Raw genomic sequence first — 23,494 nt, 5'->3', positions numbered from 1 at the left:
AGCGGGCGAATGGACTTATTCTGCAAGGTTTGAAGCCTCGACTCCTGCGAGAAGTGGGGCATGCCGCCGGTGCATGGGTCACCGAGCTGCCTTCGGTGCTTTGGGGTCTCCGCACAACCCCAAACAGATCTACGGGTGATCCCCGTTCTTCCTCGTTTACGGAGCAGAGGCAGTCCTTCCGAGTGACTTGCTTCACAACGCTCCACGAGTTGAACTCTTCTCCGAAGCTGAAGCACAACAAGCAAGGCAAGACGGAGTGGATCTTCTAGAGGAGGAGCGTGAGATGGCACTGACTCGCTCAACCATTTATCAACAAGATCTGCGGCGTTTTCACGCGCGACACGTCAGGGGTCGTACATTCCAAGCAGGCGACCTGGTGCTCCGAGTGGATCAGCAGAGACCTCACAAGTTGGCTCCCGCCTGGGAAGGACCCTTCATCATCTCCAAGGTGCTGAACAATGGAGCATATCGACTCTACAACCTCGATAGGGAAACGGACGAGCCGCGAGCATGGAACGGAGATCTCCTGAAGCGCTTCTACACGTGACCGTCGACTGAAGCAATGTAAAGAACAAGTATCGTTGAAGTAATACAAAGCAGATTGAGTTTTTGCAGATTCAAAATTCTTCCGCGCTCGCAGACTCCGGTCTCAAAAAAAAACAAAAACAAAAAAACTTAGCTGCGATCCAGAATCGCCTAAGGACAAACTTTCTCTGAGTGTGCACTAAACGTCGCACTCGGGGACTTAGCTGCGATCAAGAATCGCCTAAGTACAAACTTTCTCCGAGTATGCACTAAATGTCGCACTCGGGGACTTAGCTGCGATCACGAATCGCCTAAGTACAAACTTTCTCTAAGTGTGCACTAAACGTCGCACTCGGGGACTTAGCTGCGATCACGAATCTCCTAAGTACAAACTTTCTCCGAGTGTGCACTAAACGTCGCACTCGGGGACTTAGCTGCGATCACGAATTGCCTAAGTACAAACTTTCTCCGAGTGTGCACTAAAACGTCGCACTCGGGGACTTAGCTGCGATCAAGAATCGCCTAAGTACAAACTTTCTCCGAGTGTGCACTAAACGTCACACTCGGGGACTTCGCTGCGATCACGAATCGCCTAAGTATAAACTTTCTCCGAGTGTGCACTAAAACGTCGCACTCGGGGACTTAGCTGCGATCAAGAATCGCCTAAGTACAAACTTTCCCCGAGTGTGCACTAAACGTCGCACTCGGAGACTTAGCTACGATCAAGAATCGCCTAAGTACAAACTTTCTCCGAGTGTGCACTAAACGTCGCACTCGGGGACTTAGACGCGATCCAGAATTTCCTAAGTACTAACTTTCTCCGAATGTACACTAAACGTCACACTCGGACTTGTCTGCGATCAAGAATTGCCTAAATAGAAAGCTTCCTTCAAATGTATCTTACAGATCCACTCGGAGGCTTAGCAGACCCTCATTGAAGCTCATGTAGATGTCAAGACAACTGACAATTACATGAGTAGCAGAACCTCATTGAGGCTCATGTAGATGTCAAGACAACTGACAATTACATGAGTAACAACTCGCTCCGAGTACGACCTTACAGTCGCACTCGAAGACTTAGCCGCGATCACGAATCGCCTAAGTACACAATTGCCTTCGAGTGTATCCTATAGATCCACTCGGAGACCCAGCAGACCCTCAGTGAGGCTCATGCAGATGTCAAGACAACTGACAATTACATGCTCCGCATGTTTGCCATTGGCTTCACCAAGAAACGCCAAGCAAAAACCACGAGCCAAAATCGTGTCAACAATTCTTTGGCAAAGGAAGAGCAAAAGATTCGATTAAAATTCAAAGTTCGTCTAAAGATAGTTGGTTTGGTGTAGATCAAGCTTATCCACACCGAACCACAAATGTGACGGCCAACAGCAGTGGCCAAACTTTGATACAGCTAACACTCGGCATACCGAGGTAAAAGTTTTCTCAAGAATCATCAGGACTGGCACTGGGACTGGCAGGCTCCATGAAAGTGTCGAGGTCGATCCCCTCTGCGATGCGAGTGGCACTCTCAAGGAAGGTCTCCATGAAATATTCGAATCGAAGCTTCTTGGTGTTTGCGACCTGCAATGCCTTCAGCTTCTCTTCGCGAGCCTCCTTGCAGTGCACTCGAACCAGCAACAGCGCCACGTCCGCACCACAGCGAGCCGCAGACTTCTTCCACGCCTGCACTCGGTTCGGGACCTCCTCCAGCCGAGTCATCAAACCTTCCATCTCTTGTCGAGACTCGTCTTCGGGCCATAGCTCCTTGTCGATTCGGCCGACGACCTCTCTCAGTCGACCGATGAAAGGTCCCACTTTACCCAGGCGAATGTGCGCTCGGAGCATGTCTCGATTGGCGTCGTCGCCGAGTGGAACGTTCGGAATAACCGACCGCTCCACGTCAGCTGCTTCAGCCTCAGCGTCCATACAAAAATCTGTAAAGACAAGACGAGCAGCAAGTAAGCGCAGAATGAACTACACAGTCAACAAAAACTCGGAAAAACAGAACTTACCATCGAGAAGCGCAATCATCAGCCTTGCCCTGTCACTGACGTACTTCTCCTGTGCTATGCACCGCCTGTTCAGCACCTGCATCTGTCCCATCAGTTCAGTTCTTTGTTTCCCCATTTTCTCCACTTCGGCCACCAATGCCTTGTTTGCCTCACGGGACTCCTCCAAGGACTTCTCTCGGTCAGCCAGAACACCCTTCATACCAGCCAAGGCAAGCATTGTTGCATCCAGTTCCGCAGCAAACTGAATCTTTTCAGCTCTCAGAGTTTCGTACACTGATCCCATCTCGCAAGTTTTCTGCAAGTCAGCACGAAGAGACGATCAGACAAATTCAACAAGGACAACAATATAAACTCAAAGTTCTTCAGACCCCTGCCGACGCAAGCAGTCGACAGTGGTCTCGGGGACTACACCCAGTGGGTTCACTAAGAGTGACCCCACTGGCATGACGCTCAAACAGGTCCGCCCTATTGAGATTCATAACAATAAACAAGCCTATGAGGCTACTACTACCCGACCTGAGTAAAATTACTCTCGGGGACTAATCGAGTAGGTGCACTCGGAATACCCCACCGGTAACATTCGAACAGATTAGTTTTGATCTGATCAAGTTAAAAGAAAATTTATATAAAGACAACTGCCGGTGCAAGCACTCGACAGAAGTCTCGGGGACTACACCCACTGGGTTCACTAAGAGTGAACCCACCGCAAACTAATCATTCTGTATCCGAGTATCTGGCTCAAACACCCAGTGGGTTACAAGGGGAAAGCAAATACTTACTAGCCCACTTACTCGGATATCGTCCCGGAGTTCCAAGCTTCGCTTGTACACACACGCGATGGAGTCGTACGCTCTCTTGGCATCACCCACCATCAACTCCGCCAGCACCATGGCCTCCTTGGCAGCTCCCACCTGATCTTCCGGGAGACGCCAGGCGTCGTACTGGACAGTCGACGGACCTGGCACCATAAGAGATTCCTTGGGCATCCCATGTCCTGCTCCAGTCGGTTCAGTAGCGATAAGCGCCGTTTCAGTCGTCGGCATCGTCTCGGTTGGCGGCGCGTCCATGGCGGGAGTAGTAACAGACGGAACAGCCTCAAGGACAGGCACCGCAGCTTGCTCGAACCTCTTCTGGTCGTCATCCTCCACATGGATCACCTCTGAAGGAAACCCGACCAAACGACGTGAGACCACAGAAAAAAGGGCAAGACTAAAGACGGAATTCGCGAAACAATAATGTAAGCTCTCGGAGTCGCCACGGCGTACCTTGCTGGGACGTGACACCATTGTCCGTATCCATGGGATCGTCTTCCTGGCGCGGCACAGAAGTGGCGGAGGTGGCAGCTCTGTCAAGTTAAATTCATTCGACCTATAAGCATGAGTTCAATCAAATACTGGAAGAAGATGGAAGAACAATGCACTTACGCTGAGGCGACGGGAACGGCGATCCTCATCCGCGGCAAAGCCTTCCGAGGCTTGGATCCACTCGGTTTGGCCACCTTAGAGGGCTGGCCCGCGGGCTCAGCAGCAGAGTCCCTGGTCCTCTTTGTGCTCCGAGCACTCGGAACCACGGGAGCAGCTGGCGAGGCACTCGGAACCACAGGAGCGGCTGGCGGAGCACTCGAGGCCGCTGGAGGAGCCGACGGAGCCACGGGTTCGTGGCGGCGTTTGGTTCGAGGCTCTGGAGGTGGGTGTGGCGAGTTCTGCTCCTCATCTTCCCCCTCTTCTTCTTCGGACTCCTCCTCCGTCTCCCCACTGTCGGAGACGTACTCGACGCTCTCCACGCTGCCCTCCTGGCTGCCTTCCTCCTCCTCGGCCGGATTCCCGTTCGAGACAGGAGAAAACCAGTTGGTCCATGCCTGCACGAGATACAGTCGACAACATCGGACGTCAGACAGTAATACAAGAAAAAGCGATAAATCTAAGACAATTGGGTGCACTCAACAAGTTATACTCACCTCATTCGGAGGAGGGTTGTCCGCGCGGAAGGGCTTCACTCGCCGGGCTCCTCTGGGATTATCGCAGGCGCCTGTGATGTTGAGGACCCACGACGCCACCAGCTCCCCGGTCACGCACTCGGGGTTAGTCCGAGTGGAGTCCTCAGGCCCCGTGTAGTGCCACATGGCGTGGTGTCGAGCTTGCATAGGCTGGATACGCCGACCGAGAAAAACCTCCAGCAAATCTATGCCAGTGACTCCCTTTCGGACGACCTCTACAAGCGCATCGACCAGAGGCTGGATTTGGATCTTCTCCATCTTCGTGAGCGCGAGTTGCCTAGGCGGAGCCGGTCGGTCTAAGCTAAAAGGTGGTAGTCGAGTGGTGGCATTCGGTCTAGCAACATCCTGGCAGTAAAACCAAGTCGACTGCCAGTTCCTAACGGATTTAGACAGCTGAAGAGCGGTATAGCTACTTTTACTTTTCTTTTGGAAGCCTAAGCCTCCGCAGAGCTGGAGGAGGTGAGTTTTGTCATCCGACTGGCTCAGCCTTTTTATGGTTTGAGATCTAGCACAGAAGATGTGCTTAAAAAGCCCCCAATGGGGAGGACAGCCGATAAAGCACTCGCACAACACGACGAAGGCAGAGAGATGAGCTATTGCGTTGGGAGGAAAATGGTGGAGCTACGCCCCGAAGTGGTTCAATATACCTTTGAAGAAGGGATGAGGAGGCAGAGAGAAGCCTCGGTGCACGTGACTGAGCAGCAAGACGCGCTCCCCCTCCTGGGGCGCCGGCTCGGTCTCGCCCTCCGCCGGCAACCTCCACGTCTTGTGCTCGATCATTCCGTGCTCCACCAGCTCCAGCATGTCCTCCTCCGTCACCGTGGAGGGGAGGAAATCCCCCTGGATCCAACCCGCCGGCAGTGCTCGCTGCCGCCGCTGAGCAGGAGCCACCGCCTTCCCCTTCTTCTTCCACGCCTCGAGCTTGCTCGTCTGCCCCTTTGTCATGGTGGAGGCTGCAGACCCGCAGGGAAGAAGGAGAAGGAAAGAGCTTGAGATGCACAGGAGGTGGCGAGAGAAGCGGGGCAAGTGCGAGCTATCAGGCGAGTGCAACGAAAAACCCTCGCTGTAGAGGTTTAAATAAGGTTCCGAGTGGGTCACTAGCAGGTGGCCCCGAAATCTTATCCCCCGACCGGTCGCTGCGATATTAGTGGAGGAGATGAAGGTGCAGAAATCGAGGCGGCAGATACTACTCGATTACGATGTCGTCACCCCCGCCGAGCGCGCGGCAACCGAAATTTGAGGATCCCGGAAAATCCGCCGCTGTCAGTTGACTGGTCACGTCAAAAGATACCACGGAAGCACTCGGTCCCTGACGGTTCGTTTCACAAATACATCCACTTGGATCACTGGTCAAGAAGATAAAATGGATCGAGGCAAACAACGCCAAAGTCGCATCCGTACCAGTCGGATCCGTACTCCAAGCATTGCTTCGTCGTTCCAACCCCAATCCATTCGCGGACTAATGATGGGGTTATAGTCCTACGGTAGGGTCATAGGCCTGCCCTGTGGGGCCTACCCAAGGACTACCCTTCATAAAGGACAAGGCCCTTAGTCAGTTCCGACTGAATTAAGGACTTCCCATCATCCAGTCGGTGATGATTCCCCCATCGTCCAGTCGGAGATGAGCATTCGGAGCGTATCAAGCTTACCGACTGGATTCCACTCTGTACATCGTAACCCCCCTAGAGGGCAACGGTCGTACGTTTCCATATACCTTTATTAGCATTTAAGACATACGTTACCTGTAACGTATGCAGTTATTCACCACTACTCCACCCCTGCGCACCGAACCATTGTGAAGGGTAGCGCACTCTATATAAGCCGCCCTTCCCCACTGGTGCAGGGGGTTAGCAATTCACTGTAATCCATATTCCACTCGACAACAAGCTCCCAAGAGCACTGAGACGTAGGGCTTTTACCTCCACCGTAGAGGGGCCTGAACTCATACAACCTCGCTGTAGCTAAGGCTCTGCCCATCCTTTCGTACCCTACACATCTACTGTCAGGCTTATACCCACGACAGTTGGCGCCCACCGTGTGCATCTGTGGCGCACCCTCAAACCAACGGGCAAGCAGAGCAGGCGAACGGACTTATTCTTCAAGGGTTGAAGCCTCGACTCCTGCGAGAAGTTGGACATGCCGCCGGCGCATGGGTCACCGAGCTGCCTTCGGTGTTGTGGGGCCTCCGCACAACTCCGAATAGATCTACAGGGCGATCCCCGTTCTTCCTCGTTTATGGAGCAGAGGCAGTCCTTCCGAGTGACTTGCTTCACAACTCTCCACGAGTCGAACTCTTCTCCGAAGCCGAAGCGGAGCAGGCCAGGCAAGACAGAGTGGATCTACTAGAAGAAGAGCGCGATATGGCACTGACTCGCTCAACAATTTATCAACAAGATCTGCGGTGTTTTCACGCGCGGCACGTCAGGAGTCGCACATCCAAGCAGGTGACCTGGTGCTCCGAGTGGACCAGCAGAGGCCTCACAAGTTGGCTCCCGCCTGGGAAGGACCCTTCATCATCTCTAAGGTGCTGAACAACGGAGCATATCGACTCTACAACCTCGACAGGGAAACGGACAAGCCGCGAGCATGGAACGGAGATCTCCTGAGGCGCTTCTACACGTGACCGCCGACGGAGACAATGTAAAGAACAAGTATCATTGAAGTAATACAAAGCAGACTGATTTTTTGGAGGTCCAAAATTCTTCCGCATTTGCAGACTCCGGTCTAAAAAACTCTCTCCGAGTGTGCGCTAACAGCCGCACTCGGGGACTTAGCTGCGACCCAGAGTCGCCTAAGTAAAAACTCTCTCCGAGTGTGCGCTAACAGCCGCACTCGGGGACTTAGCTGAGACCCAGAGTCGCCTAAGTAAAGAACTCTCTCCAAGTGTGCACTAAAAGTCGCACTCGGGGACTTAGCTGCGATCCAGAATCGCCTAAGTACAAACTCTCTCTGAGTGTGCACTAAAAGTCGCACTCGGGGACTTAGCTGCGACCCAGAGTCGCCTAAGAAAAAAATTCTCTCCGATTGTGCGCTAACAGCCGCACTCGGGGACTTAGCTGCGACCCAGAGTCGCCTAAGTAAAAAACTCTCTCCGAGTGTGCGCTAACAGCCGCACTCGGGGACTTAGCTGCGACCCAGAGTCGCCTAAGTAAAAAAACTCTCTCCGAGTGTGCGCTAACAGCCGCACTCGGGGACTTAGCTGCGACCCAGAGTCGCCTAAGTAAAAAACTCTCTCCGAGTGTGCGCTAACAGCCGCACTCGGGGACTTAGCTGCGACCCAGAGTCGCCTAAGTAAAAAACTCTCTCCGAGTGTGCGCTAACAGCCGCACTCGGGGACTTAGCTGCGACCCAGAGTCACCTAAGTAAAAAACTCTCTCCGAGTGTGCACTAAAAGTCGCACTCGGGGACTGAGCTGCGATTCATAATCGCCTAAGTACAAAACTCGCTCCGAGTGCACACCAAAAGCCGCACTCGGGGACTTAGGTGCGATGCAGAATCGCCTAAGTACAAAACTCGCTCCGAGTGCGCACTAAAAGCCGCACTCGGAGACTTACCTGCGATCCAGAATCGCCTAAGTAAAAAGCTTCCTTCGAGTGTATCCTCGAGATCCACTCGGAGGCTTAGCAGACCCTCATTGAGGCTCATGTGGATGTGAAGACAACTGACAACTGCATGAGTATCAACTCACTCCAAGTGCGCACAAGATGCCGCACTCGGGGACTTAGCTGTGATCCAGAATCGCCTAAGTAAAAAGCTTCCTTAGAGTGTATCCTCGAGATCCATTCGGAGGCTTAGCAGACCCTCATTGAGGCTCATGTGGATGTGAAGACAACTGACAACTACATGAGTATCAACTCACTCCGAGTGCGCACGAGATGCCGCACTCGGGGAGTTAGCTGCGATCCAGAATCGCCTAAGTAAAAAGCTTCCTTCGAGTGTATCCCTCGAGATCCACTCGGAGGCTTAGCAGACCCTCATTGAGGCTCATGTGAATGTGAAGACAACTGACAATTACATGCTCCGCATGTTTGCCATTGGCTTCACCAAGAAACGCCAAACAAAAACCACGAGCCAAAATCATGTCAGAAAATAAACTTGGCGAAAGAAGAGAAAAATATTCTATCCGAATTCAAAGTTGGATCTATGATAGTCGACTCGGTGTGGATTAAGCTTATCCACACCGAACCACGAATGTGACGGCCAACAGCAGTGGCCCAAGTTTGATACAGATACCACTCGGTATACCGAGGTAAAGTTTTTCAAGCGTCATCAGGACTGGCACCGGGACTGGCAGGCTCCACAAAGGTCTCAAGGTCGATCCCGTCCGCGATACGAGTGGCTGTCTCGAGGAAGGTCTCCATGAAATCTTCGAATCGAAGCTTCTTGGTGTTGGCGACCTGCAACACCTTCAGCTTTTCTTCGCGAGCTTCCTTGCAGTGCACTCGGACCAGCGATAGCGCCACATTCGCACCACAACGAGCGGCAGACTTCTTCCATGCCTGCACTCTGTTCGGGACGTCCTCCAGCCGAGTCATCAACCCTTCTATTTCCTGCCGGGAATCGTCTTCGGGCCACAACTCCTTGTCGATCTGGCCGATGACTTCTCTCAGACGACCGATGAAAGGTCGCACTCTGCCAAGGTGAATATGTGCCCGGAGCATGTCCCGATTGGCTTCGTCGCCGAGTGGAACGTTCGGAACAACCGACCGTTCAATGTCGGCTGCTTCAGCCTCAGCGTCCAGACAAAAATCTGCAAAGAAAAGAAGAGCAGAAAGTAAGCGCAGAATGAATTACAAAGTCAAGAAGCACTCGGCAAAAAGCTTACCACCGAGCAGTGCAATCATCTTCCTTGCCCAGTCGTTGACATACTTCTCCTGCGAAATGCATCGACGGTTCATCACCTTCATCTGACCCAATAGTTCAGTTCTTTGCTTGCCCATTTTCTCAATTTCGGCCACCAATGCCTTGTTGGTCTCCCGGGACTCCTCCAAAGACTTCTCTCGGTCAACAAGAGCCCCCTTCACACCAGCCAAGTCATTCATAGCCGCCTCCAATTCCGCAGCAAGCTGAACCTTTTCAGCCTTCAGAGTATTGTACGCGGATCCCATTTCGTAAGTCTTCTGCCAAATCAGCGCAAAGGGAAGCTCAGACACATTCAACAAGGAAAACAAACAAAGCTCAAAGTTCTTCAGACCCCTGCCGATGCAAGCACTCGACAGTGTTCTTGGGGACTACACCCAGTGGGTTCACTAAGAGTGACCCCAGTGGCATGAAGCTTGAACAGGCATGCCCTATTGAGCTACATGACAAACAGACAAATCTACGAGAATGCAATTACCCGACCTGAGTAACACTACTCTCGGGGACTACATCCACTAGATGCACTCCGAGTGCCCCCACTGGTAATATTCGGGCATACCAGCTCTGATCTGCTCAGATAACTGAAAATGCATATAAAGACAACTGCCGGTGCAAGCACTCGACAGAAGTCTCGGGACTACACCCACTGGGTTCACTCGGAGTGAACCCACTTCAAAATAATCCTATTGTATCCGAGTATATCACTTAAACCCCCAGTGGGTTACAAGAGGAAAGTAAACACTTACTAGCACACTTACTCGGATATTGTCCCGGAGCTCCAAGCTTCTCTTGTACAAAGACGCAATGGAGTCGTACGCTCCCTTGGCATCACCCACCATCAACTCCACTTGCACCATGGCCTCCTTGGCGGCTCCCACTTGGTCTTCCGGGAGGTGTCGGGCGTCGTACTGGATGGTCGACGGACCTGGCACGACAGAAGACTCCTTGGGCATCCCAAGTCCCGCTCCAGTCGGTTCCGTCGCGAGGGGCCCGCCTCAGTCGACGCCATCGTCTCGGTCGGCGGCGCGTCCGTGGTGGGAGCAGCAGCAGATGGAACAACCTCAAGGGCAGGCGCCAAAGTTGGCCCTGATCCCCTTTGGTCGTCCTCCTCTAGATGAATCACCTCCGAAGGAAGCCCGACTGAACAACATGAGGTTACAGAAAAAGGGCAAGATTAAAGGCGGCACTCGCGAAACAATAATGCAAACTCTCCGAGTCGTCACAACGTACCTTGCTGGGATGTGGCAGCGTTATCCGTATCCATGGGATCATCATCCTGGCGCGGCAGAGAGGTGGCAGAGGTAGCAGCTCCGTCGAGTAAAATCCACTCGACCGATAAGCATGAGTTCAGTCAAATACTGAAAGAAGATGGGAGAACAAGACACTTACGCTGAGGCAACTGGAACAACGATCCTCATCCGAGGCAAAGCTTTCCGAGGCTTGGACCCACTCGGTTTGGCCACCTTGGACGGTTGGTCCGTGGGTTCGGCAGCAGCGTCCCTGGTCCTCTTCACGCTCCGAGCACTCGGAGCCACGGGAGGAGCTGGCGGAGCACTCGGCGCCACGGGAGAACCAGGCGGAGCACTCAGAGCTGCTGGAGGAGCCGGCGGAGCCGCGGGTTCGTGACGACGCTTAGTTCGAGGCTCTGATGGTGGAGGTGGCGAGCTCTGCTCCCCAACCTCGCCCTCCTCCTCTGTTTCCCCACTGTCGGAGACGTACTCGGCGCTATCCACGTTGCCCTCCTGGCTGCCCTCCTCTTCCTCAGCGGGATTCCCGTTCGAGACGGGAGAGTGCTAGTTGGTCCACTCCTGCACAAAATACAGTCGACAACGTCAGACACCAGGCGGTGACACAAGAAAAGCGATAGATCTAAGAAGATTGAAGGCACTCAACAAGATGCACTCACCTCATTCGGAGGAGGATTGTCGGTGCGGAAGGGCCTCACTCGCAGGGCTCCTTGGGGGTTGTCACATGCGCCTGTAATGCCGCGGACCCACGCTGTCACGGTCTCCCCGGTTACGCACTCTGGATGAGTCCGAGTGGAATCCTCGGGCCCCACGTAGTGCCACATGGCGTGGTGTCGGGCTTGCAGCGGCTGGATGCGCCGACCCAGAAAAGTCTCCAGCAAATCTGTGCCGGTGACTCCCTTGCGGACGACAGCTATCAGCGCGTCGACCAGAGGTTGGATCTGGATCTTTTCCAACTTTGAGAGCGCAAGCTGCCTGGGAGGGGCCGGATGGTCTAGGCTAAAGGGCGGCAACCCAATCGCGGCATTCAGACAAGCTATGTCCTGGCAGTAGAACCAGGTCGACTGCTAGTTCCTAACTTACTCGGACAGTTGGAGAGGGGGGTAGCTACTCTTTGTTTTCTTTTGGAAACCTAAGCCCCCGCAGAGCTGGAGGAGATGGGTTTTATCGTCCGACTGGCTAAGCTTTTTGACAGTCTGAGACCTAGCGGAGAAGATGTACTTAAAGAGCCCCCAATGGGGGGGGCATCCAATAAAGCACTCGCACAGAGTGACGAATGCGGCGAGATGGGCTATCGCGTTGGGAGTAAAATGATGGAGCTGTGCCCCGAAGTGATTCATAATACCTCTAAAGAAGGGGTGGAGAGGCAAGGAGAAGCCCTTGTACACGTGGCTGAGCAGCAATACACGCTCTCCCTCCTGCGGCGCCGGCTCCGTCTCGCCCTCCGCCGGCAGCCTTCACGACTTGTTGGCAATCATGCCTTGCTCCACCAGCTCCAGCATGTCGTCCGCCGTCACCGTGGAGGGGAGGAAATCCCCCTGGATCCAACCCGCCGGTAGTGCTCGCTGTCGCCGCTGAGCAGGAGCCGCCTTCTTCTTCTTCTTCTTCTTCTGCGACTCGAGCTTGCTCGTCTGCCCCTTCGTCATGGTGAAGGCAGCAGATCCGCAGAGGAGGAGAGGAAGGAGGAGGCTTGGAACGCGCAGGGAGCTACAGGAGAAGCGAGGCGAGTGCGAGTAACAAGGGCAACGCAACAAGAAACCCCCACCGGAGAGGCTTAAATAAGGTTCCGACTGGGTCACTAACAGGTGGCCCCGAAATCTTATCCCCCGACCGGCTGCAGCGATATTAGTGGAGAAGATAAAGGCACGGTAATCGAGGCGGCAGAAACTACTCGATGACGATGTCGACATCCCCGCTGAGCGCGCGACAACCGAAATTTGAAGATCCCAGAAAATCCGCCGCTGTCAGTTTGACCGGTCACATCAAAAGATTCCACGGAAGCACTCGGTCCCTGACGGTTTGTTTCACTGGTATATTCACTCGGATCACTGGTCGAAAGGATAAACTGGATCGAGGCAAACAACGCCAAAGTCACATCCATACCAGTCGGATCCGTACTCCAGGCACCACTTCGTCGTTCCAACCTCGATCCATTCGGGGACTAATGATGGGGTTATAGTCCCAGGGTAGGGTCATAGGCCTGCCCTATAGGTCCTACCCAAGGACTACCCTTCATAGAGGGCAAGGCCCTTAGACAGTTCCGACTGAACTAAGGACCCCCCATCATCCAGTCGGTGACGAGCATTCGGAGCATATTTATCGTACCGACTGAATTCCACTCTATACATCGTAACCTCCCAGGAGGGCAACGGTCATACATTTTCATACACCATTATTAGCATTTAAGGCATACGTTACCTGTAACATAGGCATTTATTCGCCACTACTCCACCCCTGTCCACCGGGCCGTTGTGAAGGGCAGCGCACTCTATATAAGCCGCCCTTCCCCACTGGTGCAGGGGTTGGCATTTACTGTAATCCTATATTCCACTCGACACTAAGCTCCCAAGAGCACTGAGACGTAGGGCTTTTACCTCCACTGCAGAGGGGCCTGAACTCATACAACCTCGCCGTAGCTAAGGCTCTGCCCATCCTTTCGTACCCTACACATCTACTGTCAGACTTATACCCACGACAAAGGCCAAAGGAAGTTATCCCTACAAAATCCTATAGTCTCGCTATGCTCCATCGTCCCCACACAACGAATTTAAATCATGCACAACCCCGGTATTGGCCAAGTAATTGTTTTCGCACTCTTACTTTCTCAAACTTTTTCAACTCTCGCGCAATACATGAGCGTGAGCCATGGATATAGCACTAAAGGTGGAATAGAGTGTGGTGGAGGTTGTGAGGCAAAAAGGAGGAGATGGTCACATTGACTCGGCATATCAACGGGCTATGGAGATGCCCATCAATAGATATCAATGTGAATGAGAGGGACTACCATGCAAAGGATGCACTAGAGCTATAAGTGTGTGAAAGCTCAAAAGGAAAACTAGTGGGTGTGCACCCAACTTGCTTGCTCACGAAGACCTAGGCCAATTTTGAGGAAGCCCATCATTGGAATATACAAGCCAAGTTATATAATGAAAATTCCCACTAGTATATGGAGGTGACAAAACGAGAGACTCTCTATCATGAAGAACCTGGTGCTATTTTGAAGCACAAGTGTGGAAAAAGATAGTAGCATTGTCCCTTCTCTCTTTTTCTTTTTTTTGTTTGGGCTCTTTGGCCTCTTCTCATTTTTTTGGTGGGCATCTGGCCTCTTTTTTTATATATTTCCTCACATGGGACAATGCTCTAATAATGATGATCATCACACTTTTATTTACTCACAACTCAATACGTAGAGCAATGATGATTCTATAGCAAATGCCTCCGGCAGTGTACCAGGATGTGCAATGATCTAGCTTAGCGTATGACGTTGAAACATCTCGCTAGCTATCTTACGATCATGCAATGGCAATATGAAAGTGACGGCACAAGTCATGAGACGGAACGGTGGGAGTTGCATGGCAATATATCTCGGAATGGCTACGAAAATGCCATAGTAGGTAGGTATGGTGGCTGTTTTGAGGAAGGTATATGGTGGGTTTGTGCACCGGCGAAAGTTGCGCGGCACTAGAGAGGCTAGTAATGGTGGAAGGTGAAAGTGCATCTATACCATGGACTCACATTAGTCATGAAGAACTCATACACTTATTGCGGAAGTTTTATTAGTAATCGAAACAAAGTGCTAAACGCATACTCCTAGGGAAGGGTTGGTAGGTGTTAACCATCGCGCGATCCTGATAACCCACAAGTATGGGGGATCGCAATAGTTTTCAAGGGTAAAGTATTCAACCCAAATTTATTGATTCGACTCAAGGGGAAGCGAAAGAATATTCTCAAGTATTAGCAGCTGAGTTGTCAATTCAACCACACCTGAAAGATTTAGTGTCTGCAGCAAAGTATCAGTAGCAAGGTAGTATGATAGCAGCAGTAGCAACAGTAATTAGTAGCAGCAAAGTAACAGCAGTAGCAACAGAGTAGCAGCAGCAGCAGTGACAGCAGTAGCAGCAAAGTAACATAGCAAGGACCAGTACGAAAGACTCATAGGCATTGGATCGGTGATGGATGATTATGCCGGATGTGATTCATCATGTAACAGCTATAACACGGAGAGATAAGTAACTAGCTCCCGTTCGTCAATCTAATGTAGGCATGTATTCCGTATGTAGTCATACGTGCTTAGGGAAAAGAACTTGCATGACATCTATTGTCCATCCCTCCCGTGGCATCGGGGTCCTAATGGAAACTATGGGATATTAAGGTTCTCCTTTTAATAAAGAACCGGACCAATGCATTAACACTTGGTGAATACATGAACTCCACATACTATGGCCATCTCCGGGAGTGGTTCCGGCTATTGTCACTACGGGGTTGCCGGGTCATAACACATAGTAGGTGACTACAACTTGCAAGATATGATCTAAAACACACATATATTGGCGACAACATAATAGGTTCAGATCTGAAATCATGGCACTCGGGCCCTAGTGACAAGCATTAAGCATGGCAAAGTAGTAGCAACATCAATCTCAGAACATAGTGGATACTATGGATCAATCCCCGTCAAAACTAACTCGATTACATGATAGATCTCATCCAACCCATCACCGTCCAGCAAGCCTATGATGAGATTACTCACGAACGGTGAAGAACATCATGGAATTGGCGATGAAGGAAGGTTGATGATGATGATGGCGACGATCTCCCCTCACCGGAGCCCAAAACGGACTCCAGATCTGCCCTCCAGAGGAAGGACAGGAGGTGGCGGCGCCTCCGTATAGTAAAACGCGATGAACTCTTCTCCTTGATTTTTTTTCCGGACGAAGGAGGTCATATAGAGCTGGAATTGGGGGCGGCGGAGTCCTGAGGGGCTCACAAGCCTGCCAGCCCCGGCCAGGGGGGGCCTGGTGGGCTCGTGAGCTCCTGGTTCCGTCCCTCCAGTTGATTCTTGCGCCAGTATTTTTTATATATTCCACAAAAGTTCCTCGTAGATTTGGAGGTGATGTCCCACAAGCGTATGGGATCGCAGCAGTTTTCGAGGGTAGAGTATCCAACCCAAATTTATTGATTCGCTCACAAGGGGAAGGTAAAGGATATTCTCAAGTATTTGCAGTTGAGTTGTCAATTCCACCACAACTGAAAGATTAGTGTTTGCAAGCAAAGTATCAGTAGCAAGGTAGTATGATAGCAACGGCACCAGGAAAAGCTTTGGCAATTCCAAGCAGTGGCGCCAGAAAAGGCCCTGTTGACGGGATGTTAGCGCCAACAAAGTCTTGCAACAAGTAACCGCGGAGTAGCAAGGAACAGTAGTAGCAGCAGCAAAGTAACAAGTAACAGCAGTAGCAACAGTAGCAACAAAGTGACAGCAGCAGCAAAGTGGCCCAATCCCTTTGGTAGCAAGGGACAAGCCTAGGCAAAGTAACGTAGCGAGGACGAGTAGTAAAAGACTCGTAGGCAGTGGATCGGTGATGGATGAGTGTGACGGATGTGATTCATCATGTAACAGCTATAACACGGAGAGATATGTAACTAGCTCCCGTTCATCAATCTAATGTAGGCATGTATTCCGTATGTAGTCATACGTGCTTAGGGAAAAGAACTTGCATGACATCTATTGTCCATCCCTCCCGTGGCAGCGGGGTCCTAATGGAAACTACGGGATATTAAGGTTCTCCTTTTAATAAAGAACCGGACCAACGCATTAACACGCGGTGAATACATGAACTCCTCATACTATGGTCATCTCTGGGAGTGGTTCCGGCTATTGTCACTCCGGGGTTGCTGGGTCATAACACATAGTAGGTGACTACAACTTGCAAGATAGGATCTAAAACACACATATAATGGCGACAACATAATAGGTTCAGATCTGAAATCATGGCACTCGGGCCCTAGTGACAAGCATTAAGCATAGCCAAGTAGTAGCAACATCAATCTAGAACATAGTGGATACTAGGGATCAATCCCCATCAAGAACTAACTCGATTACATGATAGATCTCATCCAACTCATCACCGTCCAGCAAGCCTACGATGAGATTACTCACGAACGATGAAGAGCATCATGGAATTGTCGATGGAGAAAGGTTGATGATGACGATGGCGACGATTTCCCCTCTCCGGAGCCCGAAACGGACTCCAGATCTGCCCTCCAGTTGAAGAACAGGATGTGGCGGTGCCTCCGTATCGCAAAACGCGATGAAACCTTCTCTCTAATTTTTTTTCCAGGAAAAACAGAAGATATAGGATTGAGATTGGGGGCGGTGGTGCCACGTGGGCCCCACAAGCCTGCATGGCGCGACCTAGGGGGGTGGCCGCGCCGTGTGGGCTTGTGGCCAACTTGCACACCCCCTCACGTGGATCTTTGCGCAGGTATTTTTCTTTTATTCCAGAAAAATCTCCGTAAATTTTCAGGACGTTCCGAGAACTTTCATTTCTGCACAAAAACAACACCATGGCAATTCTGCTGAAAACAACGTCAGTCCGGGTTAGTTCCATTCAAATCATGCAAATTAGAGTCCAAAACGAGGGCAAAAGAGTTCGGAAAATTAGATACGACGGAGATGTATCAACTCCCCCAAGCTTAAACCTTGCTTGTCCTCAAGCAACTCAGTTGACAAACTGAGAGAGACAAAAGAAAAACTTTGACGAACTCTGTTTGATCTTGTTGTTGCAACTATGTCTAACTCACAACCAGAATTTCAGCAACATCACAAGCAAACCAAATAAGCAAATGACATCTAGGCCTCACGGTAAACTCATATCAACGGCATAATCAACTAGCGAGCAAGTAATAATAAGCCTCAAGTGTCAACACTTCAATCAAAACAACATGAAGCAGTACGAATAGATGGTATCTCGCTAGCTCTTTCTGAGACCGCAAAACATAAATGCAGAGCACCTTCAAAGGCCAAGGGCTGACTAAACATTGTAATTCAAGGCAATGAAGATCCAGTCATAGTCACACTCAACACAGTTAAAAGCAAAGCATAAAAATGACAGAGGTGCTCTCTAATTGGTGCTTTTATAAGAGGAGGATGACTCAACAGGAACATAAATAGACAGGCCCTTCGCAGAGGGAAGCATTGATTTGCACAGGTGCCAGAGCTCAAGCTTTGAAAACAGAGATAATAATTTTGGGTGGCATGCTTTTATTGTCAACGCAATGACTAAGAGTTCTCAATATCTTCCACGCTACACATGCTATAGGCGGTTCCCAAACAGAAAAGTAAAGTTTTGACCCCCCCACCACCAATCACTCACACTCCACGGCTAGCCGAATCCTCGGGTACCGTCCAAACCAACAACAATCCCGGGGGAGTTTTGTTTGCAATTATCTTTTCGATTTGAGCATGGAACTGGGAATTCCAATTACCGGCCCCTTTCTCGTGAATGATAGTGAATAAACACATATCGAGGACAACACGCCTAGCATGGAAGATACCAATAGCCCCCTGTCACCACATGAGCGGTTCGGGCATGCAAAACAGATTATTTCTTGAAGATTTAGAGAGTGGCACATGCAAATTTACTTGGAATGGCAGGTAGATACCGCACATATGTAGGTATGGTGGACTCATATGGCACAACTTTGGGTTTATGGAGGTGGATGCACAAGCAGTATTCCCGCTTAGTACAAGTGAAGGCTGGCAAAAGACTGGGAAGCGACCAACTAGAGAGCAACAACGGTCATCAAAATGCATTGAGAGTAACTAACATTGAGTGCAAGCATGAGTAGGACATAAATCACCATGAACATGAACATCATAGAGGCTATGTTGATTTTGTTTCAACTACATGCGTGAACATGCGCCAAGTCAAGCCACTTGAAACATTCAAAGGAGGATACCATCCTATCATACTACATCATAGTCATCTCAACATTCATGTGGGCAACCAAGACAAACCATTATAAGCTCCTAGCTAAGTAAGCATGGCATAAGCAACTATGATCTCTAAGTTGTCATTGCAAACATGTTTCTCTCACAGCAAAGCTGAATTAGGCATGATGAGCTAGTCATATTTACAAAAACAAATTTGATCGAGTTCATACCAGCTTTTCCAGGCTCAGTCACTTCATCATATATCGTCATTATTGCCTTTCACTTGCACGACCGAATGATGTGAACAATAATAAGAGTGTTCGTGCTTTGGACTAAAGCTGGAATCTGCAGGCAAACACAAAGGAGAAGACAAAGTAATATGGCTCTTTTGAAAGCTAAACATGTATGCATGCAAGAGCCACAAAACATTGTAACCAATATCTTCTACCTTGACCCAAAGAAAAAGAAAACTATGTGCATGGGAAAGCTCCCAACAAGCAAAAGAAGAAAAGAAAACCTTTTTGGGTTTTCTCAAACTAGACAGACACACAAAAAGAAAACGAGAAAAAAGAAATAAACTAGCATGGATGATACAGTGGCAAAGTGTGAACACCGGCTAACAAAGTGAAAGCATAAGCAAGAATGTAAAGTCGGTGAGAACACGTACTCCCCCAAGCTTAGGCTTTTGGCCTAACTTGGTTTACTCCCAAGGATGGTCCTGGCGAAACCCAAAATCATAGTCGGGGTTATACGGGAGCGCTGCAGCCACTGCCTGAATAGCTGCCTCACGGAGACGAGCAGGTGTCGCCTCCCTCTCATACTCCTCCGCCTCTCCTCTGGTTATGTAATATCTCCGTTTTACCTGAAAGTCAAAGAGAGCAGGAGCAGGAAGGGTAATATGGAAAACACGTTGCCGGTTAAATATCAGTCGGTATAGGAGGGATTAATCATCCCTCTCAAGGAACTGGTAGCGTGTCATAGCGACGCGATCAAGGAAAGCTGTATGGAGCGGGGGATCTCCTGCGCGGATGGGTACTCCAAGAAAATTTGCTATGCGAGTGGCATAGATCCCGCCAAAGAAATCCCCATCAATAGCATTCTTATTCAGCCTCCTTGCTATAATAGCTCCCATGTTGAAGCTTTTGTCACCCGTCATTGCGCTCTTAAGGATACTAAGGTTGGGTGCGCAGAGGTGACAATGATCAATCTTGCCATTAATGCATCTGCCTATGAAGAGGGCAAAGTAATGCAAGGCAGGAAAATGAATACTCCCCATGGTAGCTTGCGTAATGTCTCTAGTTTCTCCAACTGTAATACCAGCGCAAAAATCTCTAACCGAAGATTTAGGAGGATCATTGAGGTTACCCCAAACAGGTATTTTGCAAATTCTACTGAAATCCTCTAAGTCCATGGTATACGATTTATCATAGAGATCGAACAGTACCGATGGCTCACGGCTAGCTGAAAATTTGAATCTACGAACAAAATAGGCAGTGAGAGCAACATACTGTTCACATTTTTCGGAGATGAATTCTTCAAGTCCGACGTTGCGAACAAATGCATCAAACTCATCTTTGAAGCCTGCCTCAATCATAAATTCATCGGATGGCCATTCACATGGTTGTACTGGCGCGTCTCTAGGTTGGTAAGGATCAGGCTCCCTAATCACCAGACGAGGACCTCTCTTGCTTGAAGAACCACCATGATAGTTTCTATTGAACATCTTCCTTTTTCTGAAATTTTCAGTGACCCAAAGGAAAGGTGAACAAGGTTCAACTAAACTTGTAGCAACTACTCCCACTAGTGCCTAGAGACCATATTACGCATCAAAACTACTTGGGACCAGCTAGAACCAGCATACAAAGCTCAAGAACATGGTCACCAAGGCAGCAAAAATACGCGAAGTATAAGGCACTAGAGCAAAAACTAATTGGACCAATGGAGGAGTCACTTACCAAGGAGTAATTTCCCCAAAAAAGTTCGGAGAACAGTGATTTGAGCAAAGAGATCGAAAATCCCAGCAAGAGGAGCAATAACACGGGTTTGAGCTACGAAACGGTTTTTTCTGGAGGTAGGAGAACCAGATGGGAGCAAGAATGAGTGGAGGGGGTGCCTGTGGGCCCCACAAGCTTGGGTGGCGTGGCCAGGGGGTGCCCGCGCCCCTAGGGCTTGTGGCCCACTGGTGTGGCCCCCAGACAGACTCTTTGTCCCAGTATTTTTCAAAAATTCCAGAAAAAATCATACTTGATTTTCACAGTGTTCGGAGAACTTTGATTTTCGGGGTACTTTTCTACCGGAAGCTAAGACATGAAACAGGGAAAACTAAATTAAATCTATCATTTTTCTTCTAAGCAACCTAAAGTGAAAGCTTGGAACAGAGGTTTGTGACTCCTTGATTCATCCATCTCATGGTCATCAGAACAAATCCGTCAACGGGGTTGATCAAATCCTCTCGACAAAACTTTCTCGAATCGCAAAAGAGAACGGAGAATTTTCGAATAGTCACTAGGTCACCTCAATGGGGATATATATCTCCCCAACAAGCAAGTCATACTTCATCTTGACACGAGGAATAGGGCATTTAAAGCTCCCAATAAGAATCGATGAAGTCTTTTTGATAGCATTGATGCAATGTACTCGATATCGTTTCTTTGGAAAGTGCACTGTGTGCTCATTACCGTTGACATGGAAAGTGACATTTCCTTTGTTGCAATCTATAACAGCCCATGCGGTGTTTAAAAAGGGTCTTCCGAGGATGACAACCATGGCATCGTCCTCTGGAATATCCAAGATAACAAAGTTTGTTATGATAGTGGTGTTAGAAACCACAACAGGCACATCCTCGCAAATGCCGATAGGGAAAGCAGTTGATTTGTTGGCCATTTGCAGAGAGATTTCAGTGGGTGTCAACTTATCCAGTTCAAGCCTACGATAAAGAGAGAGAGAGGCATAACACTAACACCGGCTCCAAGGTCGCACAACGCAATTCTAAAGTAGTTGCCTTTAATGGAGCAAGGTATAGTGGGCACACCGGGATCACCTAGTTTCTTAGGAGTTCCACCCTTGAAAGTGTAATTGGCAAGCATGGTGGAGATATTATCAAGATCAACACTAGGTTCCATCTCCACATCCTTATCATTGCTAGCTTGAGCATCTTCAGGAACATCACTATTGATATTATCATTAGGCTCTGCTACTGGAACAAAAGACCTTCCAATGGCGCCAGAAATAGGTGTGTCGATGGCACCAGGAATCCTTCTGGTACGGCTACGCCTTAAGGGACTTCCTAGGCAAATATGCAAAGGATTTCCCCCATGTCCTTGGAGCCTTGCGTTGGTGTTCCCTCGAAGCGGAAAGGCTGATGTAGCGTAGCGGTGGTAAGTATTTCCCTCAGTTTGAGAACCAAGGTATCAATCCAGTGAAGGAGTATCACAAGAGCCTGCACAAACACAAAAAGCTTGCTCCCAACGCTATGAAGGGGTTGTCAATCCCTTATAGATTGTTTGCCAAGTGAGAACTGAAAGCAACAAAGTAACAAAGCAAAGTAAAACGAAAGTGAAAACGATAGATGTGAATAGACCCGGGGGCCGTAGTGTTTACTAGTGGCTTCTCTCATGAAAGCAAGTAGACGGTGGGTGAAAAAAATTACTGTCGAGCAATTGATAGAACCGCGCAAAGTCGTGACGATATCTATGGCAATGATTATATCTATATGCATCACGTACAAAACAAGTAGACCAATACTTTCTACATCTACTACTATTACTCCACACATCGACCACTATCCAGCATGCATCTAGTGTATTAAGTCCAAAAGAACAGAGTAACGCCTTAAGCAAGATGACATGATGTAGATAGACAATCTCATATCTACGACAGAGCCCACCTTGTTACCCTTGATGGCAACTACACAATGTGTGCCTTGCTGCCCCTACTGTCACTGGGAAAGGTCACCACACGGTAAGAACCCAAAACCAAGCACTTCTCCCATTGCAAGAAGCATAGATCTAGTTGGCCAAACAAAACCCAAGACTCAAAGAGACTTACAAGGATATCAAATCATGCATATAAGAAATCAACAAAGACTCAAATATATAACATAGATAATCTGATCACAAATCCACAATTCATCGTATCTCGACAAACACACCGCCAAAGAAGATTACATCGGATAGATCTCCATGAAGATCATGGAGAACTTTGTATTGAAGATCCAAGAGAGAGAAGAAGCCATCTAGCTACTAACTACGGACCCGTAGGTCTGAAGTGAAATACTCACGAGCCATTGGAGGGGCGATGATGAAGCCCTCCAACTCCAAAGTCCCCTCCGGCAGGGCACCGGGAAGGGTCTCCAGATGAGATCTCGCGGAAACGGAAGCTTGCAGCGGCGGAAAAGTATTTTCGTGGATCCCTTGATTTTTTATAATTTTTAGGGAATATATAGGTGCAAGATCTAGGTCAGGGGGCGCTAGGTTGGCCACAAGCCTGCCCACCGCCGCCCCCCTGGTGGCGGAGTGGGGGCTTGTGGGCTCCCTGTAGCCCTCCTGGCTTGGCCCACAAGCCCCCCTGATCTTCTTCCATTCGGGAAAAAATCATTTCGGGGATTTTATTCCGTTTGGACTCCGTTCCAAAATCAGATCTGAAAAGAGCCAAAAACACAGAAAAAAAGGAACTTGCACTTGGCACTGAATTAATAAGTTAGTCCCAAAAAAAGATATAAAAGGTACATAAAACATCCAAAGATGACAAGATAACAGCATGAAACCGTCAAAAATTATAAATACGTTTGAGACGTATCAAGCATCCCCAAGCTTAACTCCTGCTCGTCCTCGAGTAGGGAAGTGATAAAGAATGAATTTTTGATGCTTTCATGTTACCTAGCATAGATGTCCTTTCTAACTCCTCTTATGTGACGTGAATG

Source organism: Hordeum vulgare, chromosome 7H (genome assembly GCF_904849725.1).
Source record: "Hordeum vulgare subsp. vulgare chromosome 7H, MorexV3_pseudomolecules_assembly, whole genome shotgun sequence".
Classification (NCBI taxonomy): Eukaryota; Viridiplantae; Streptophyta; class Magnoliopsida; order Poales; family Poaceae; genus Hordeum; species Hordeum vulgare.
This window is presented reverse-complemented; position numbering follows the sequence as displayed.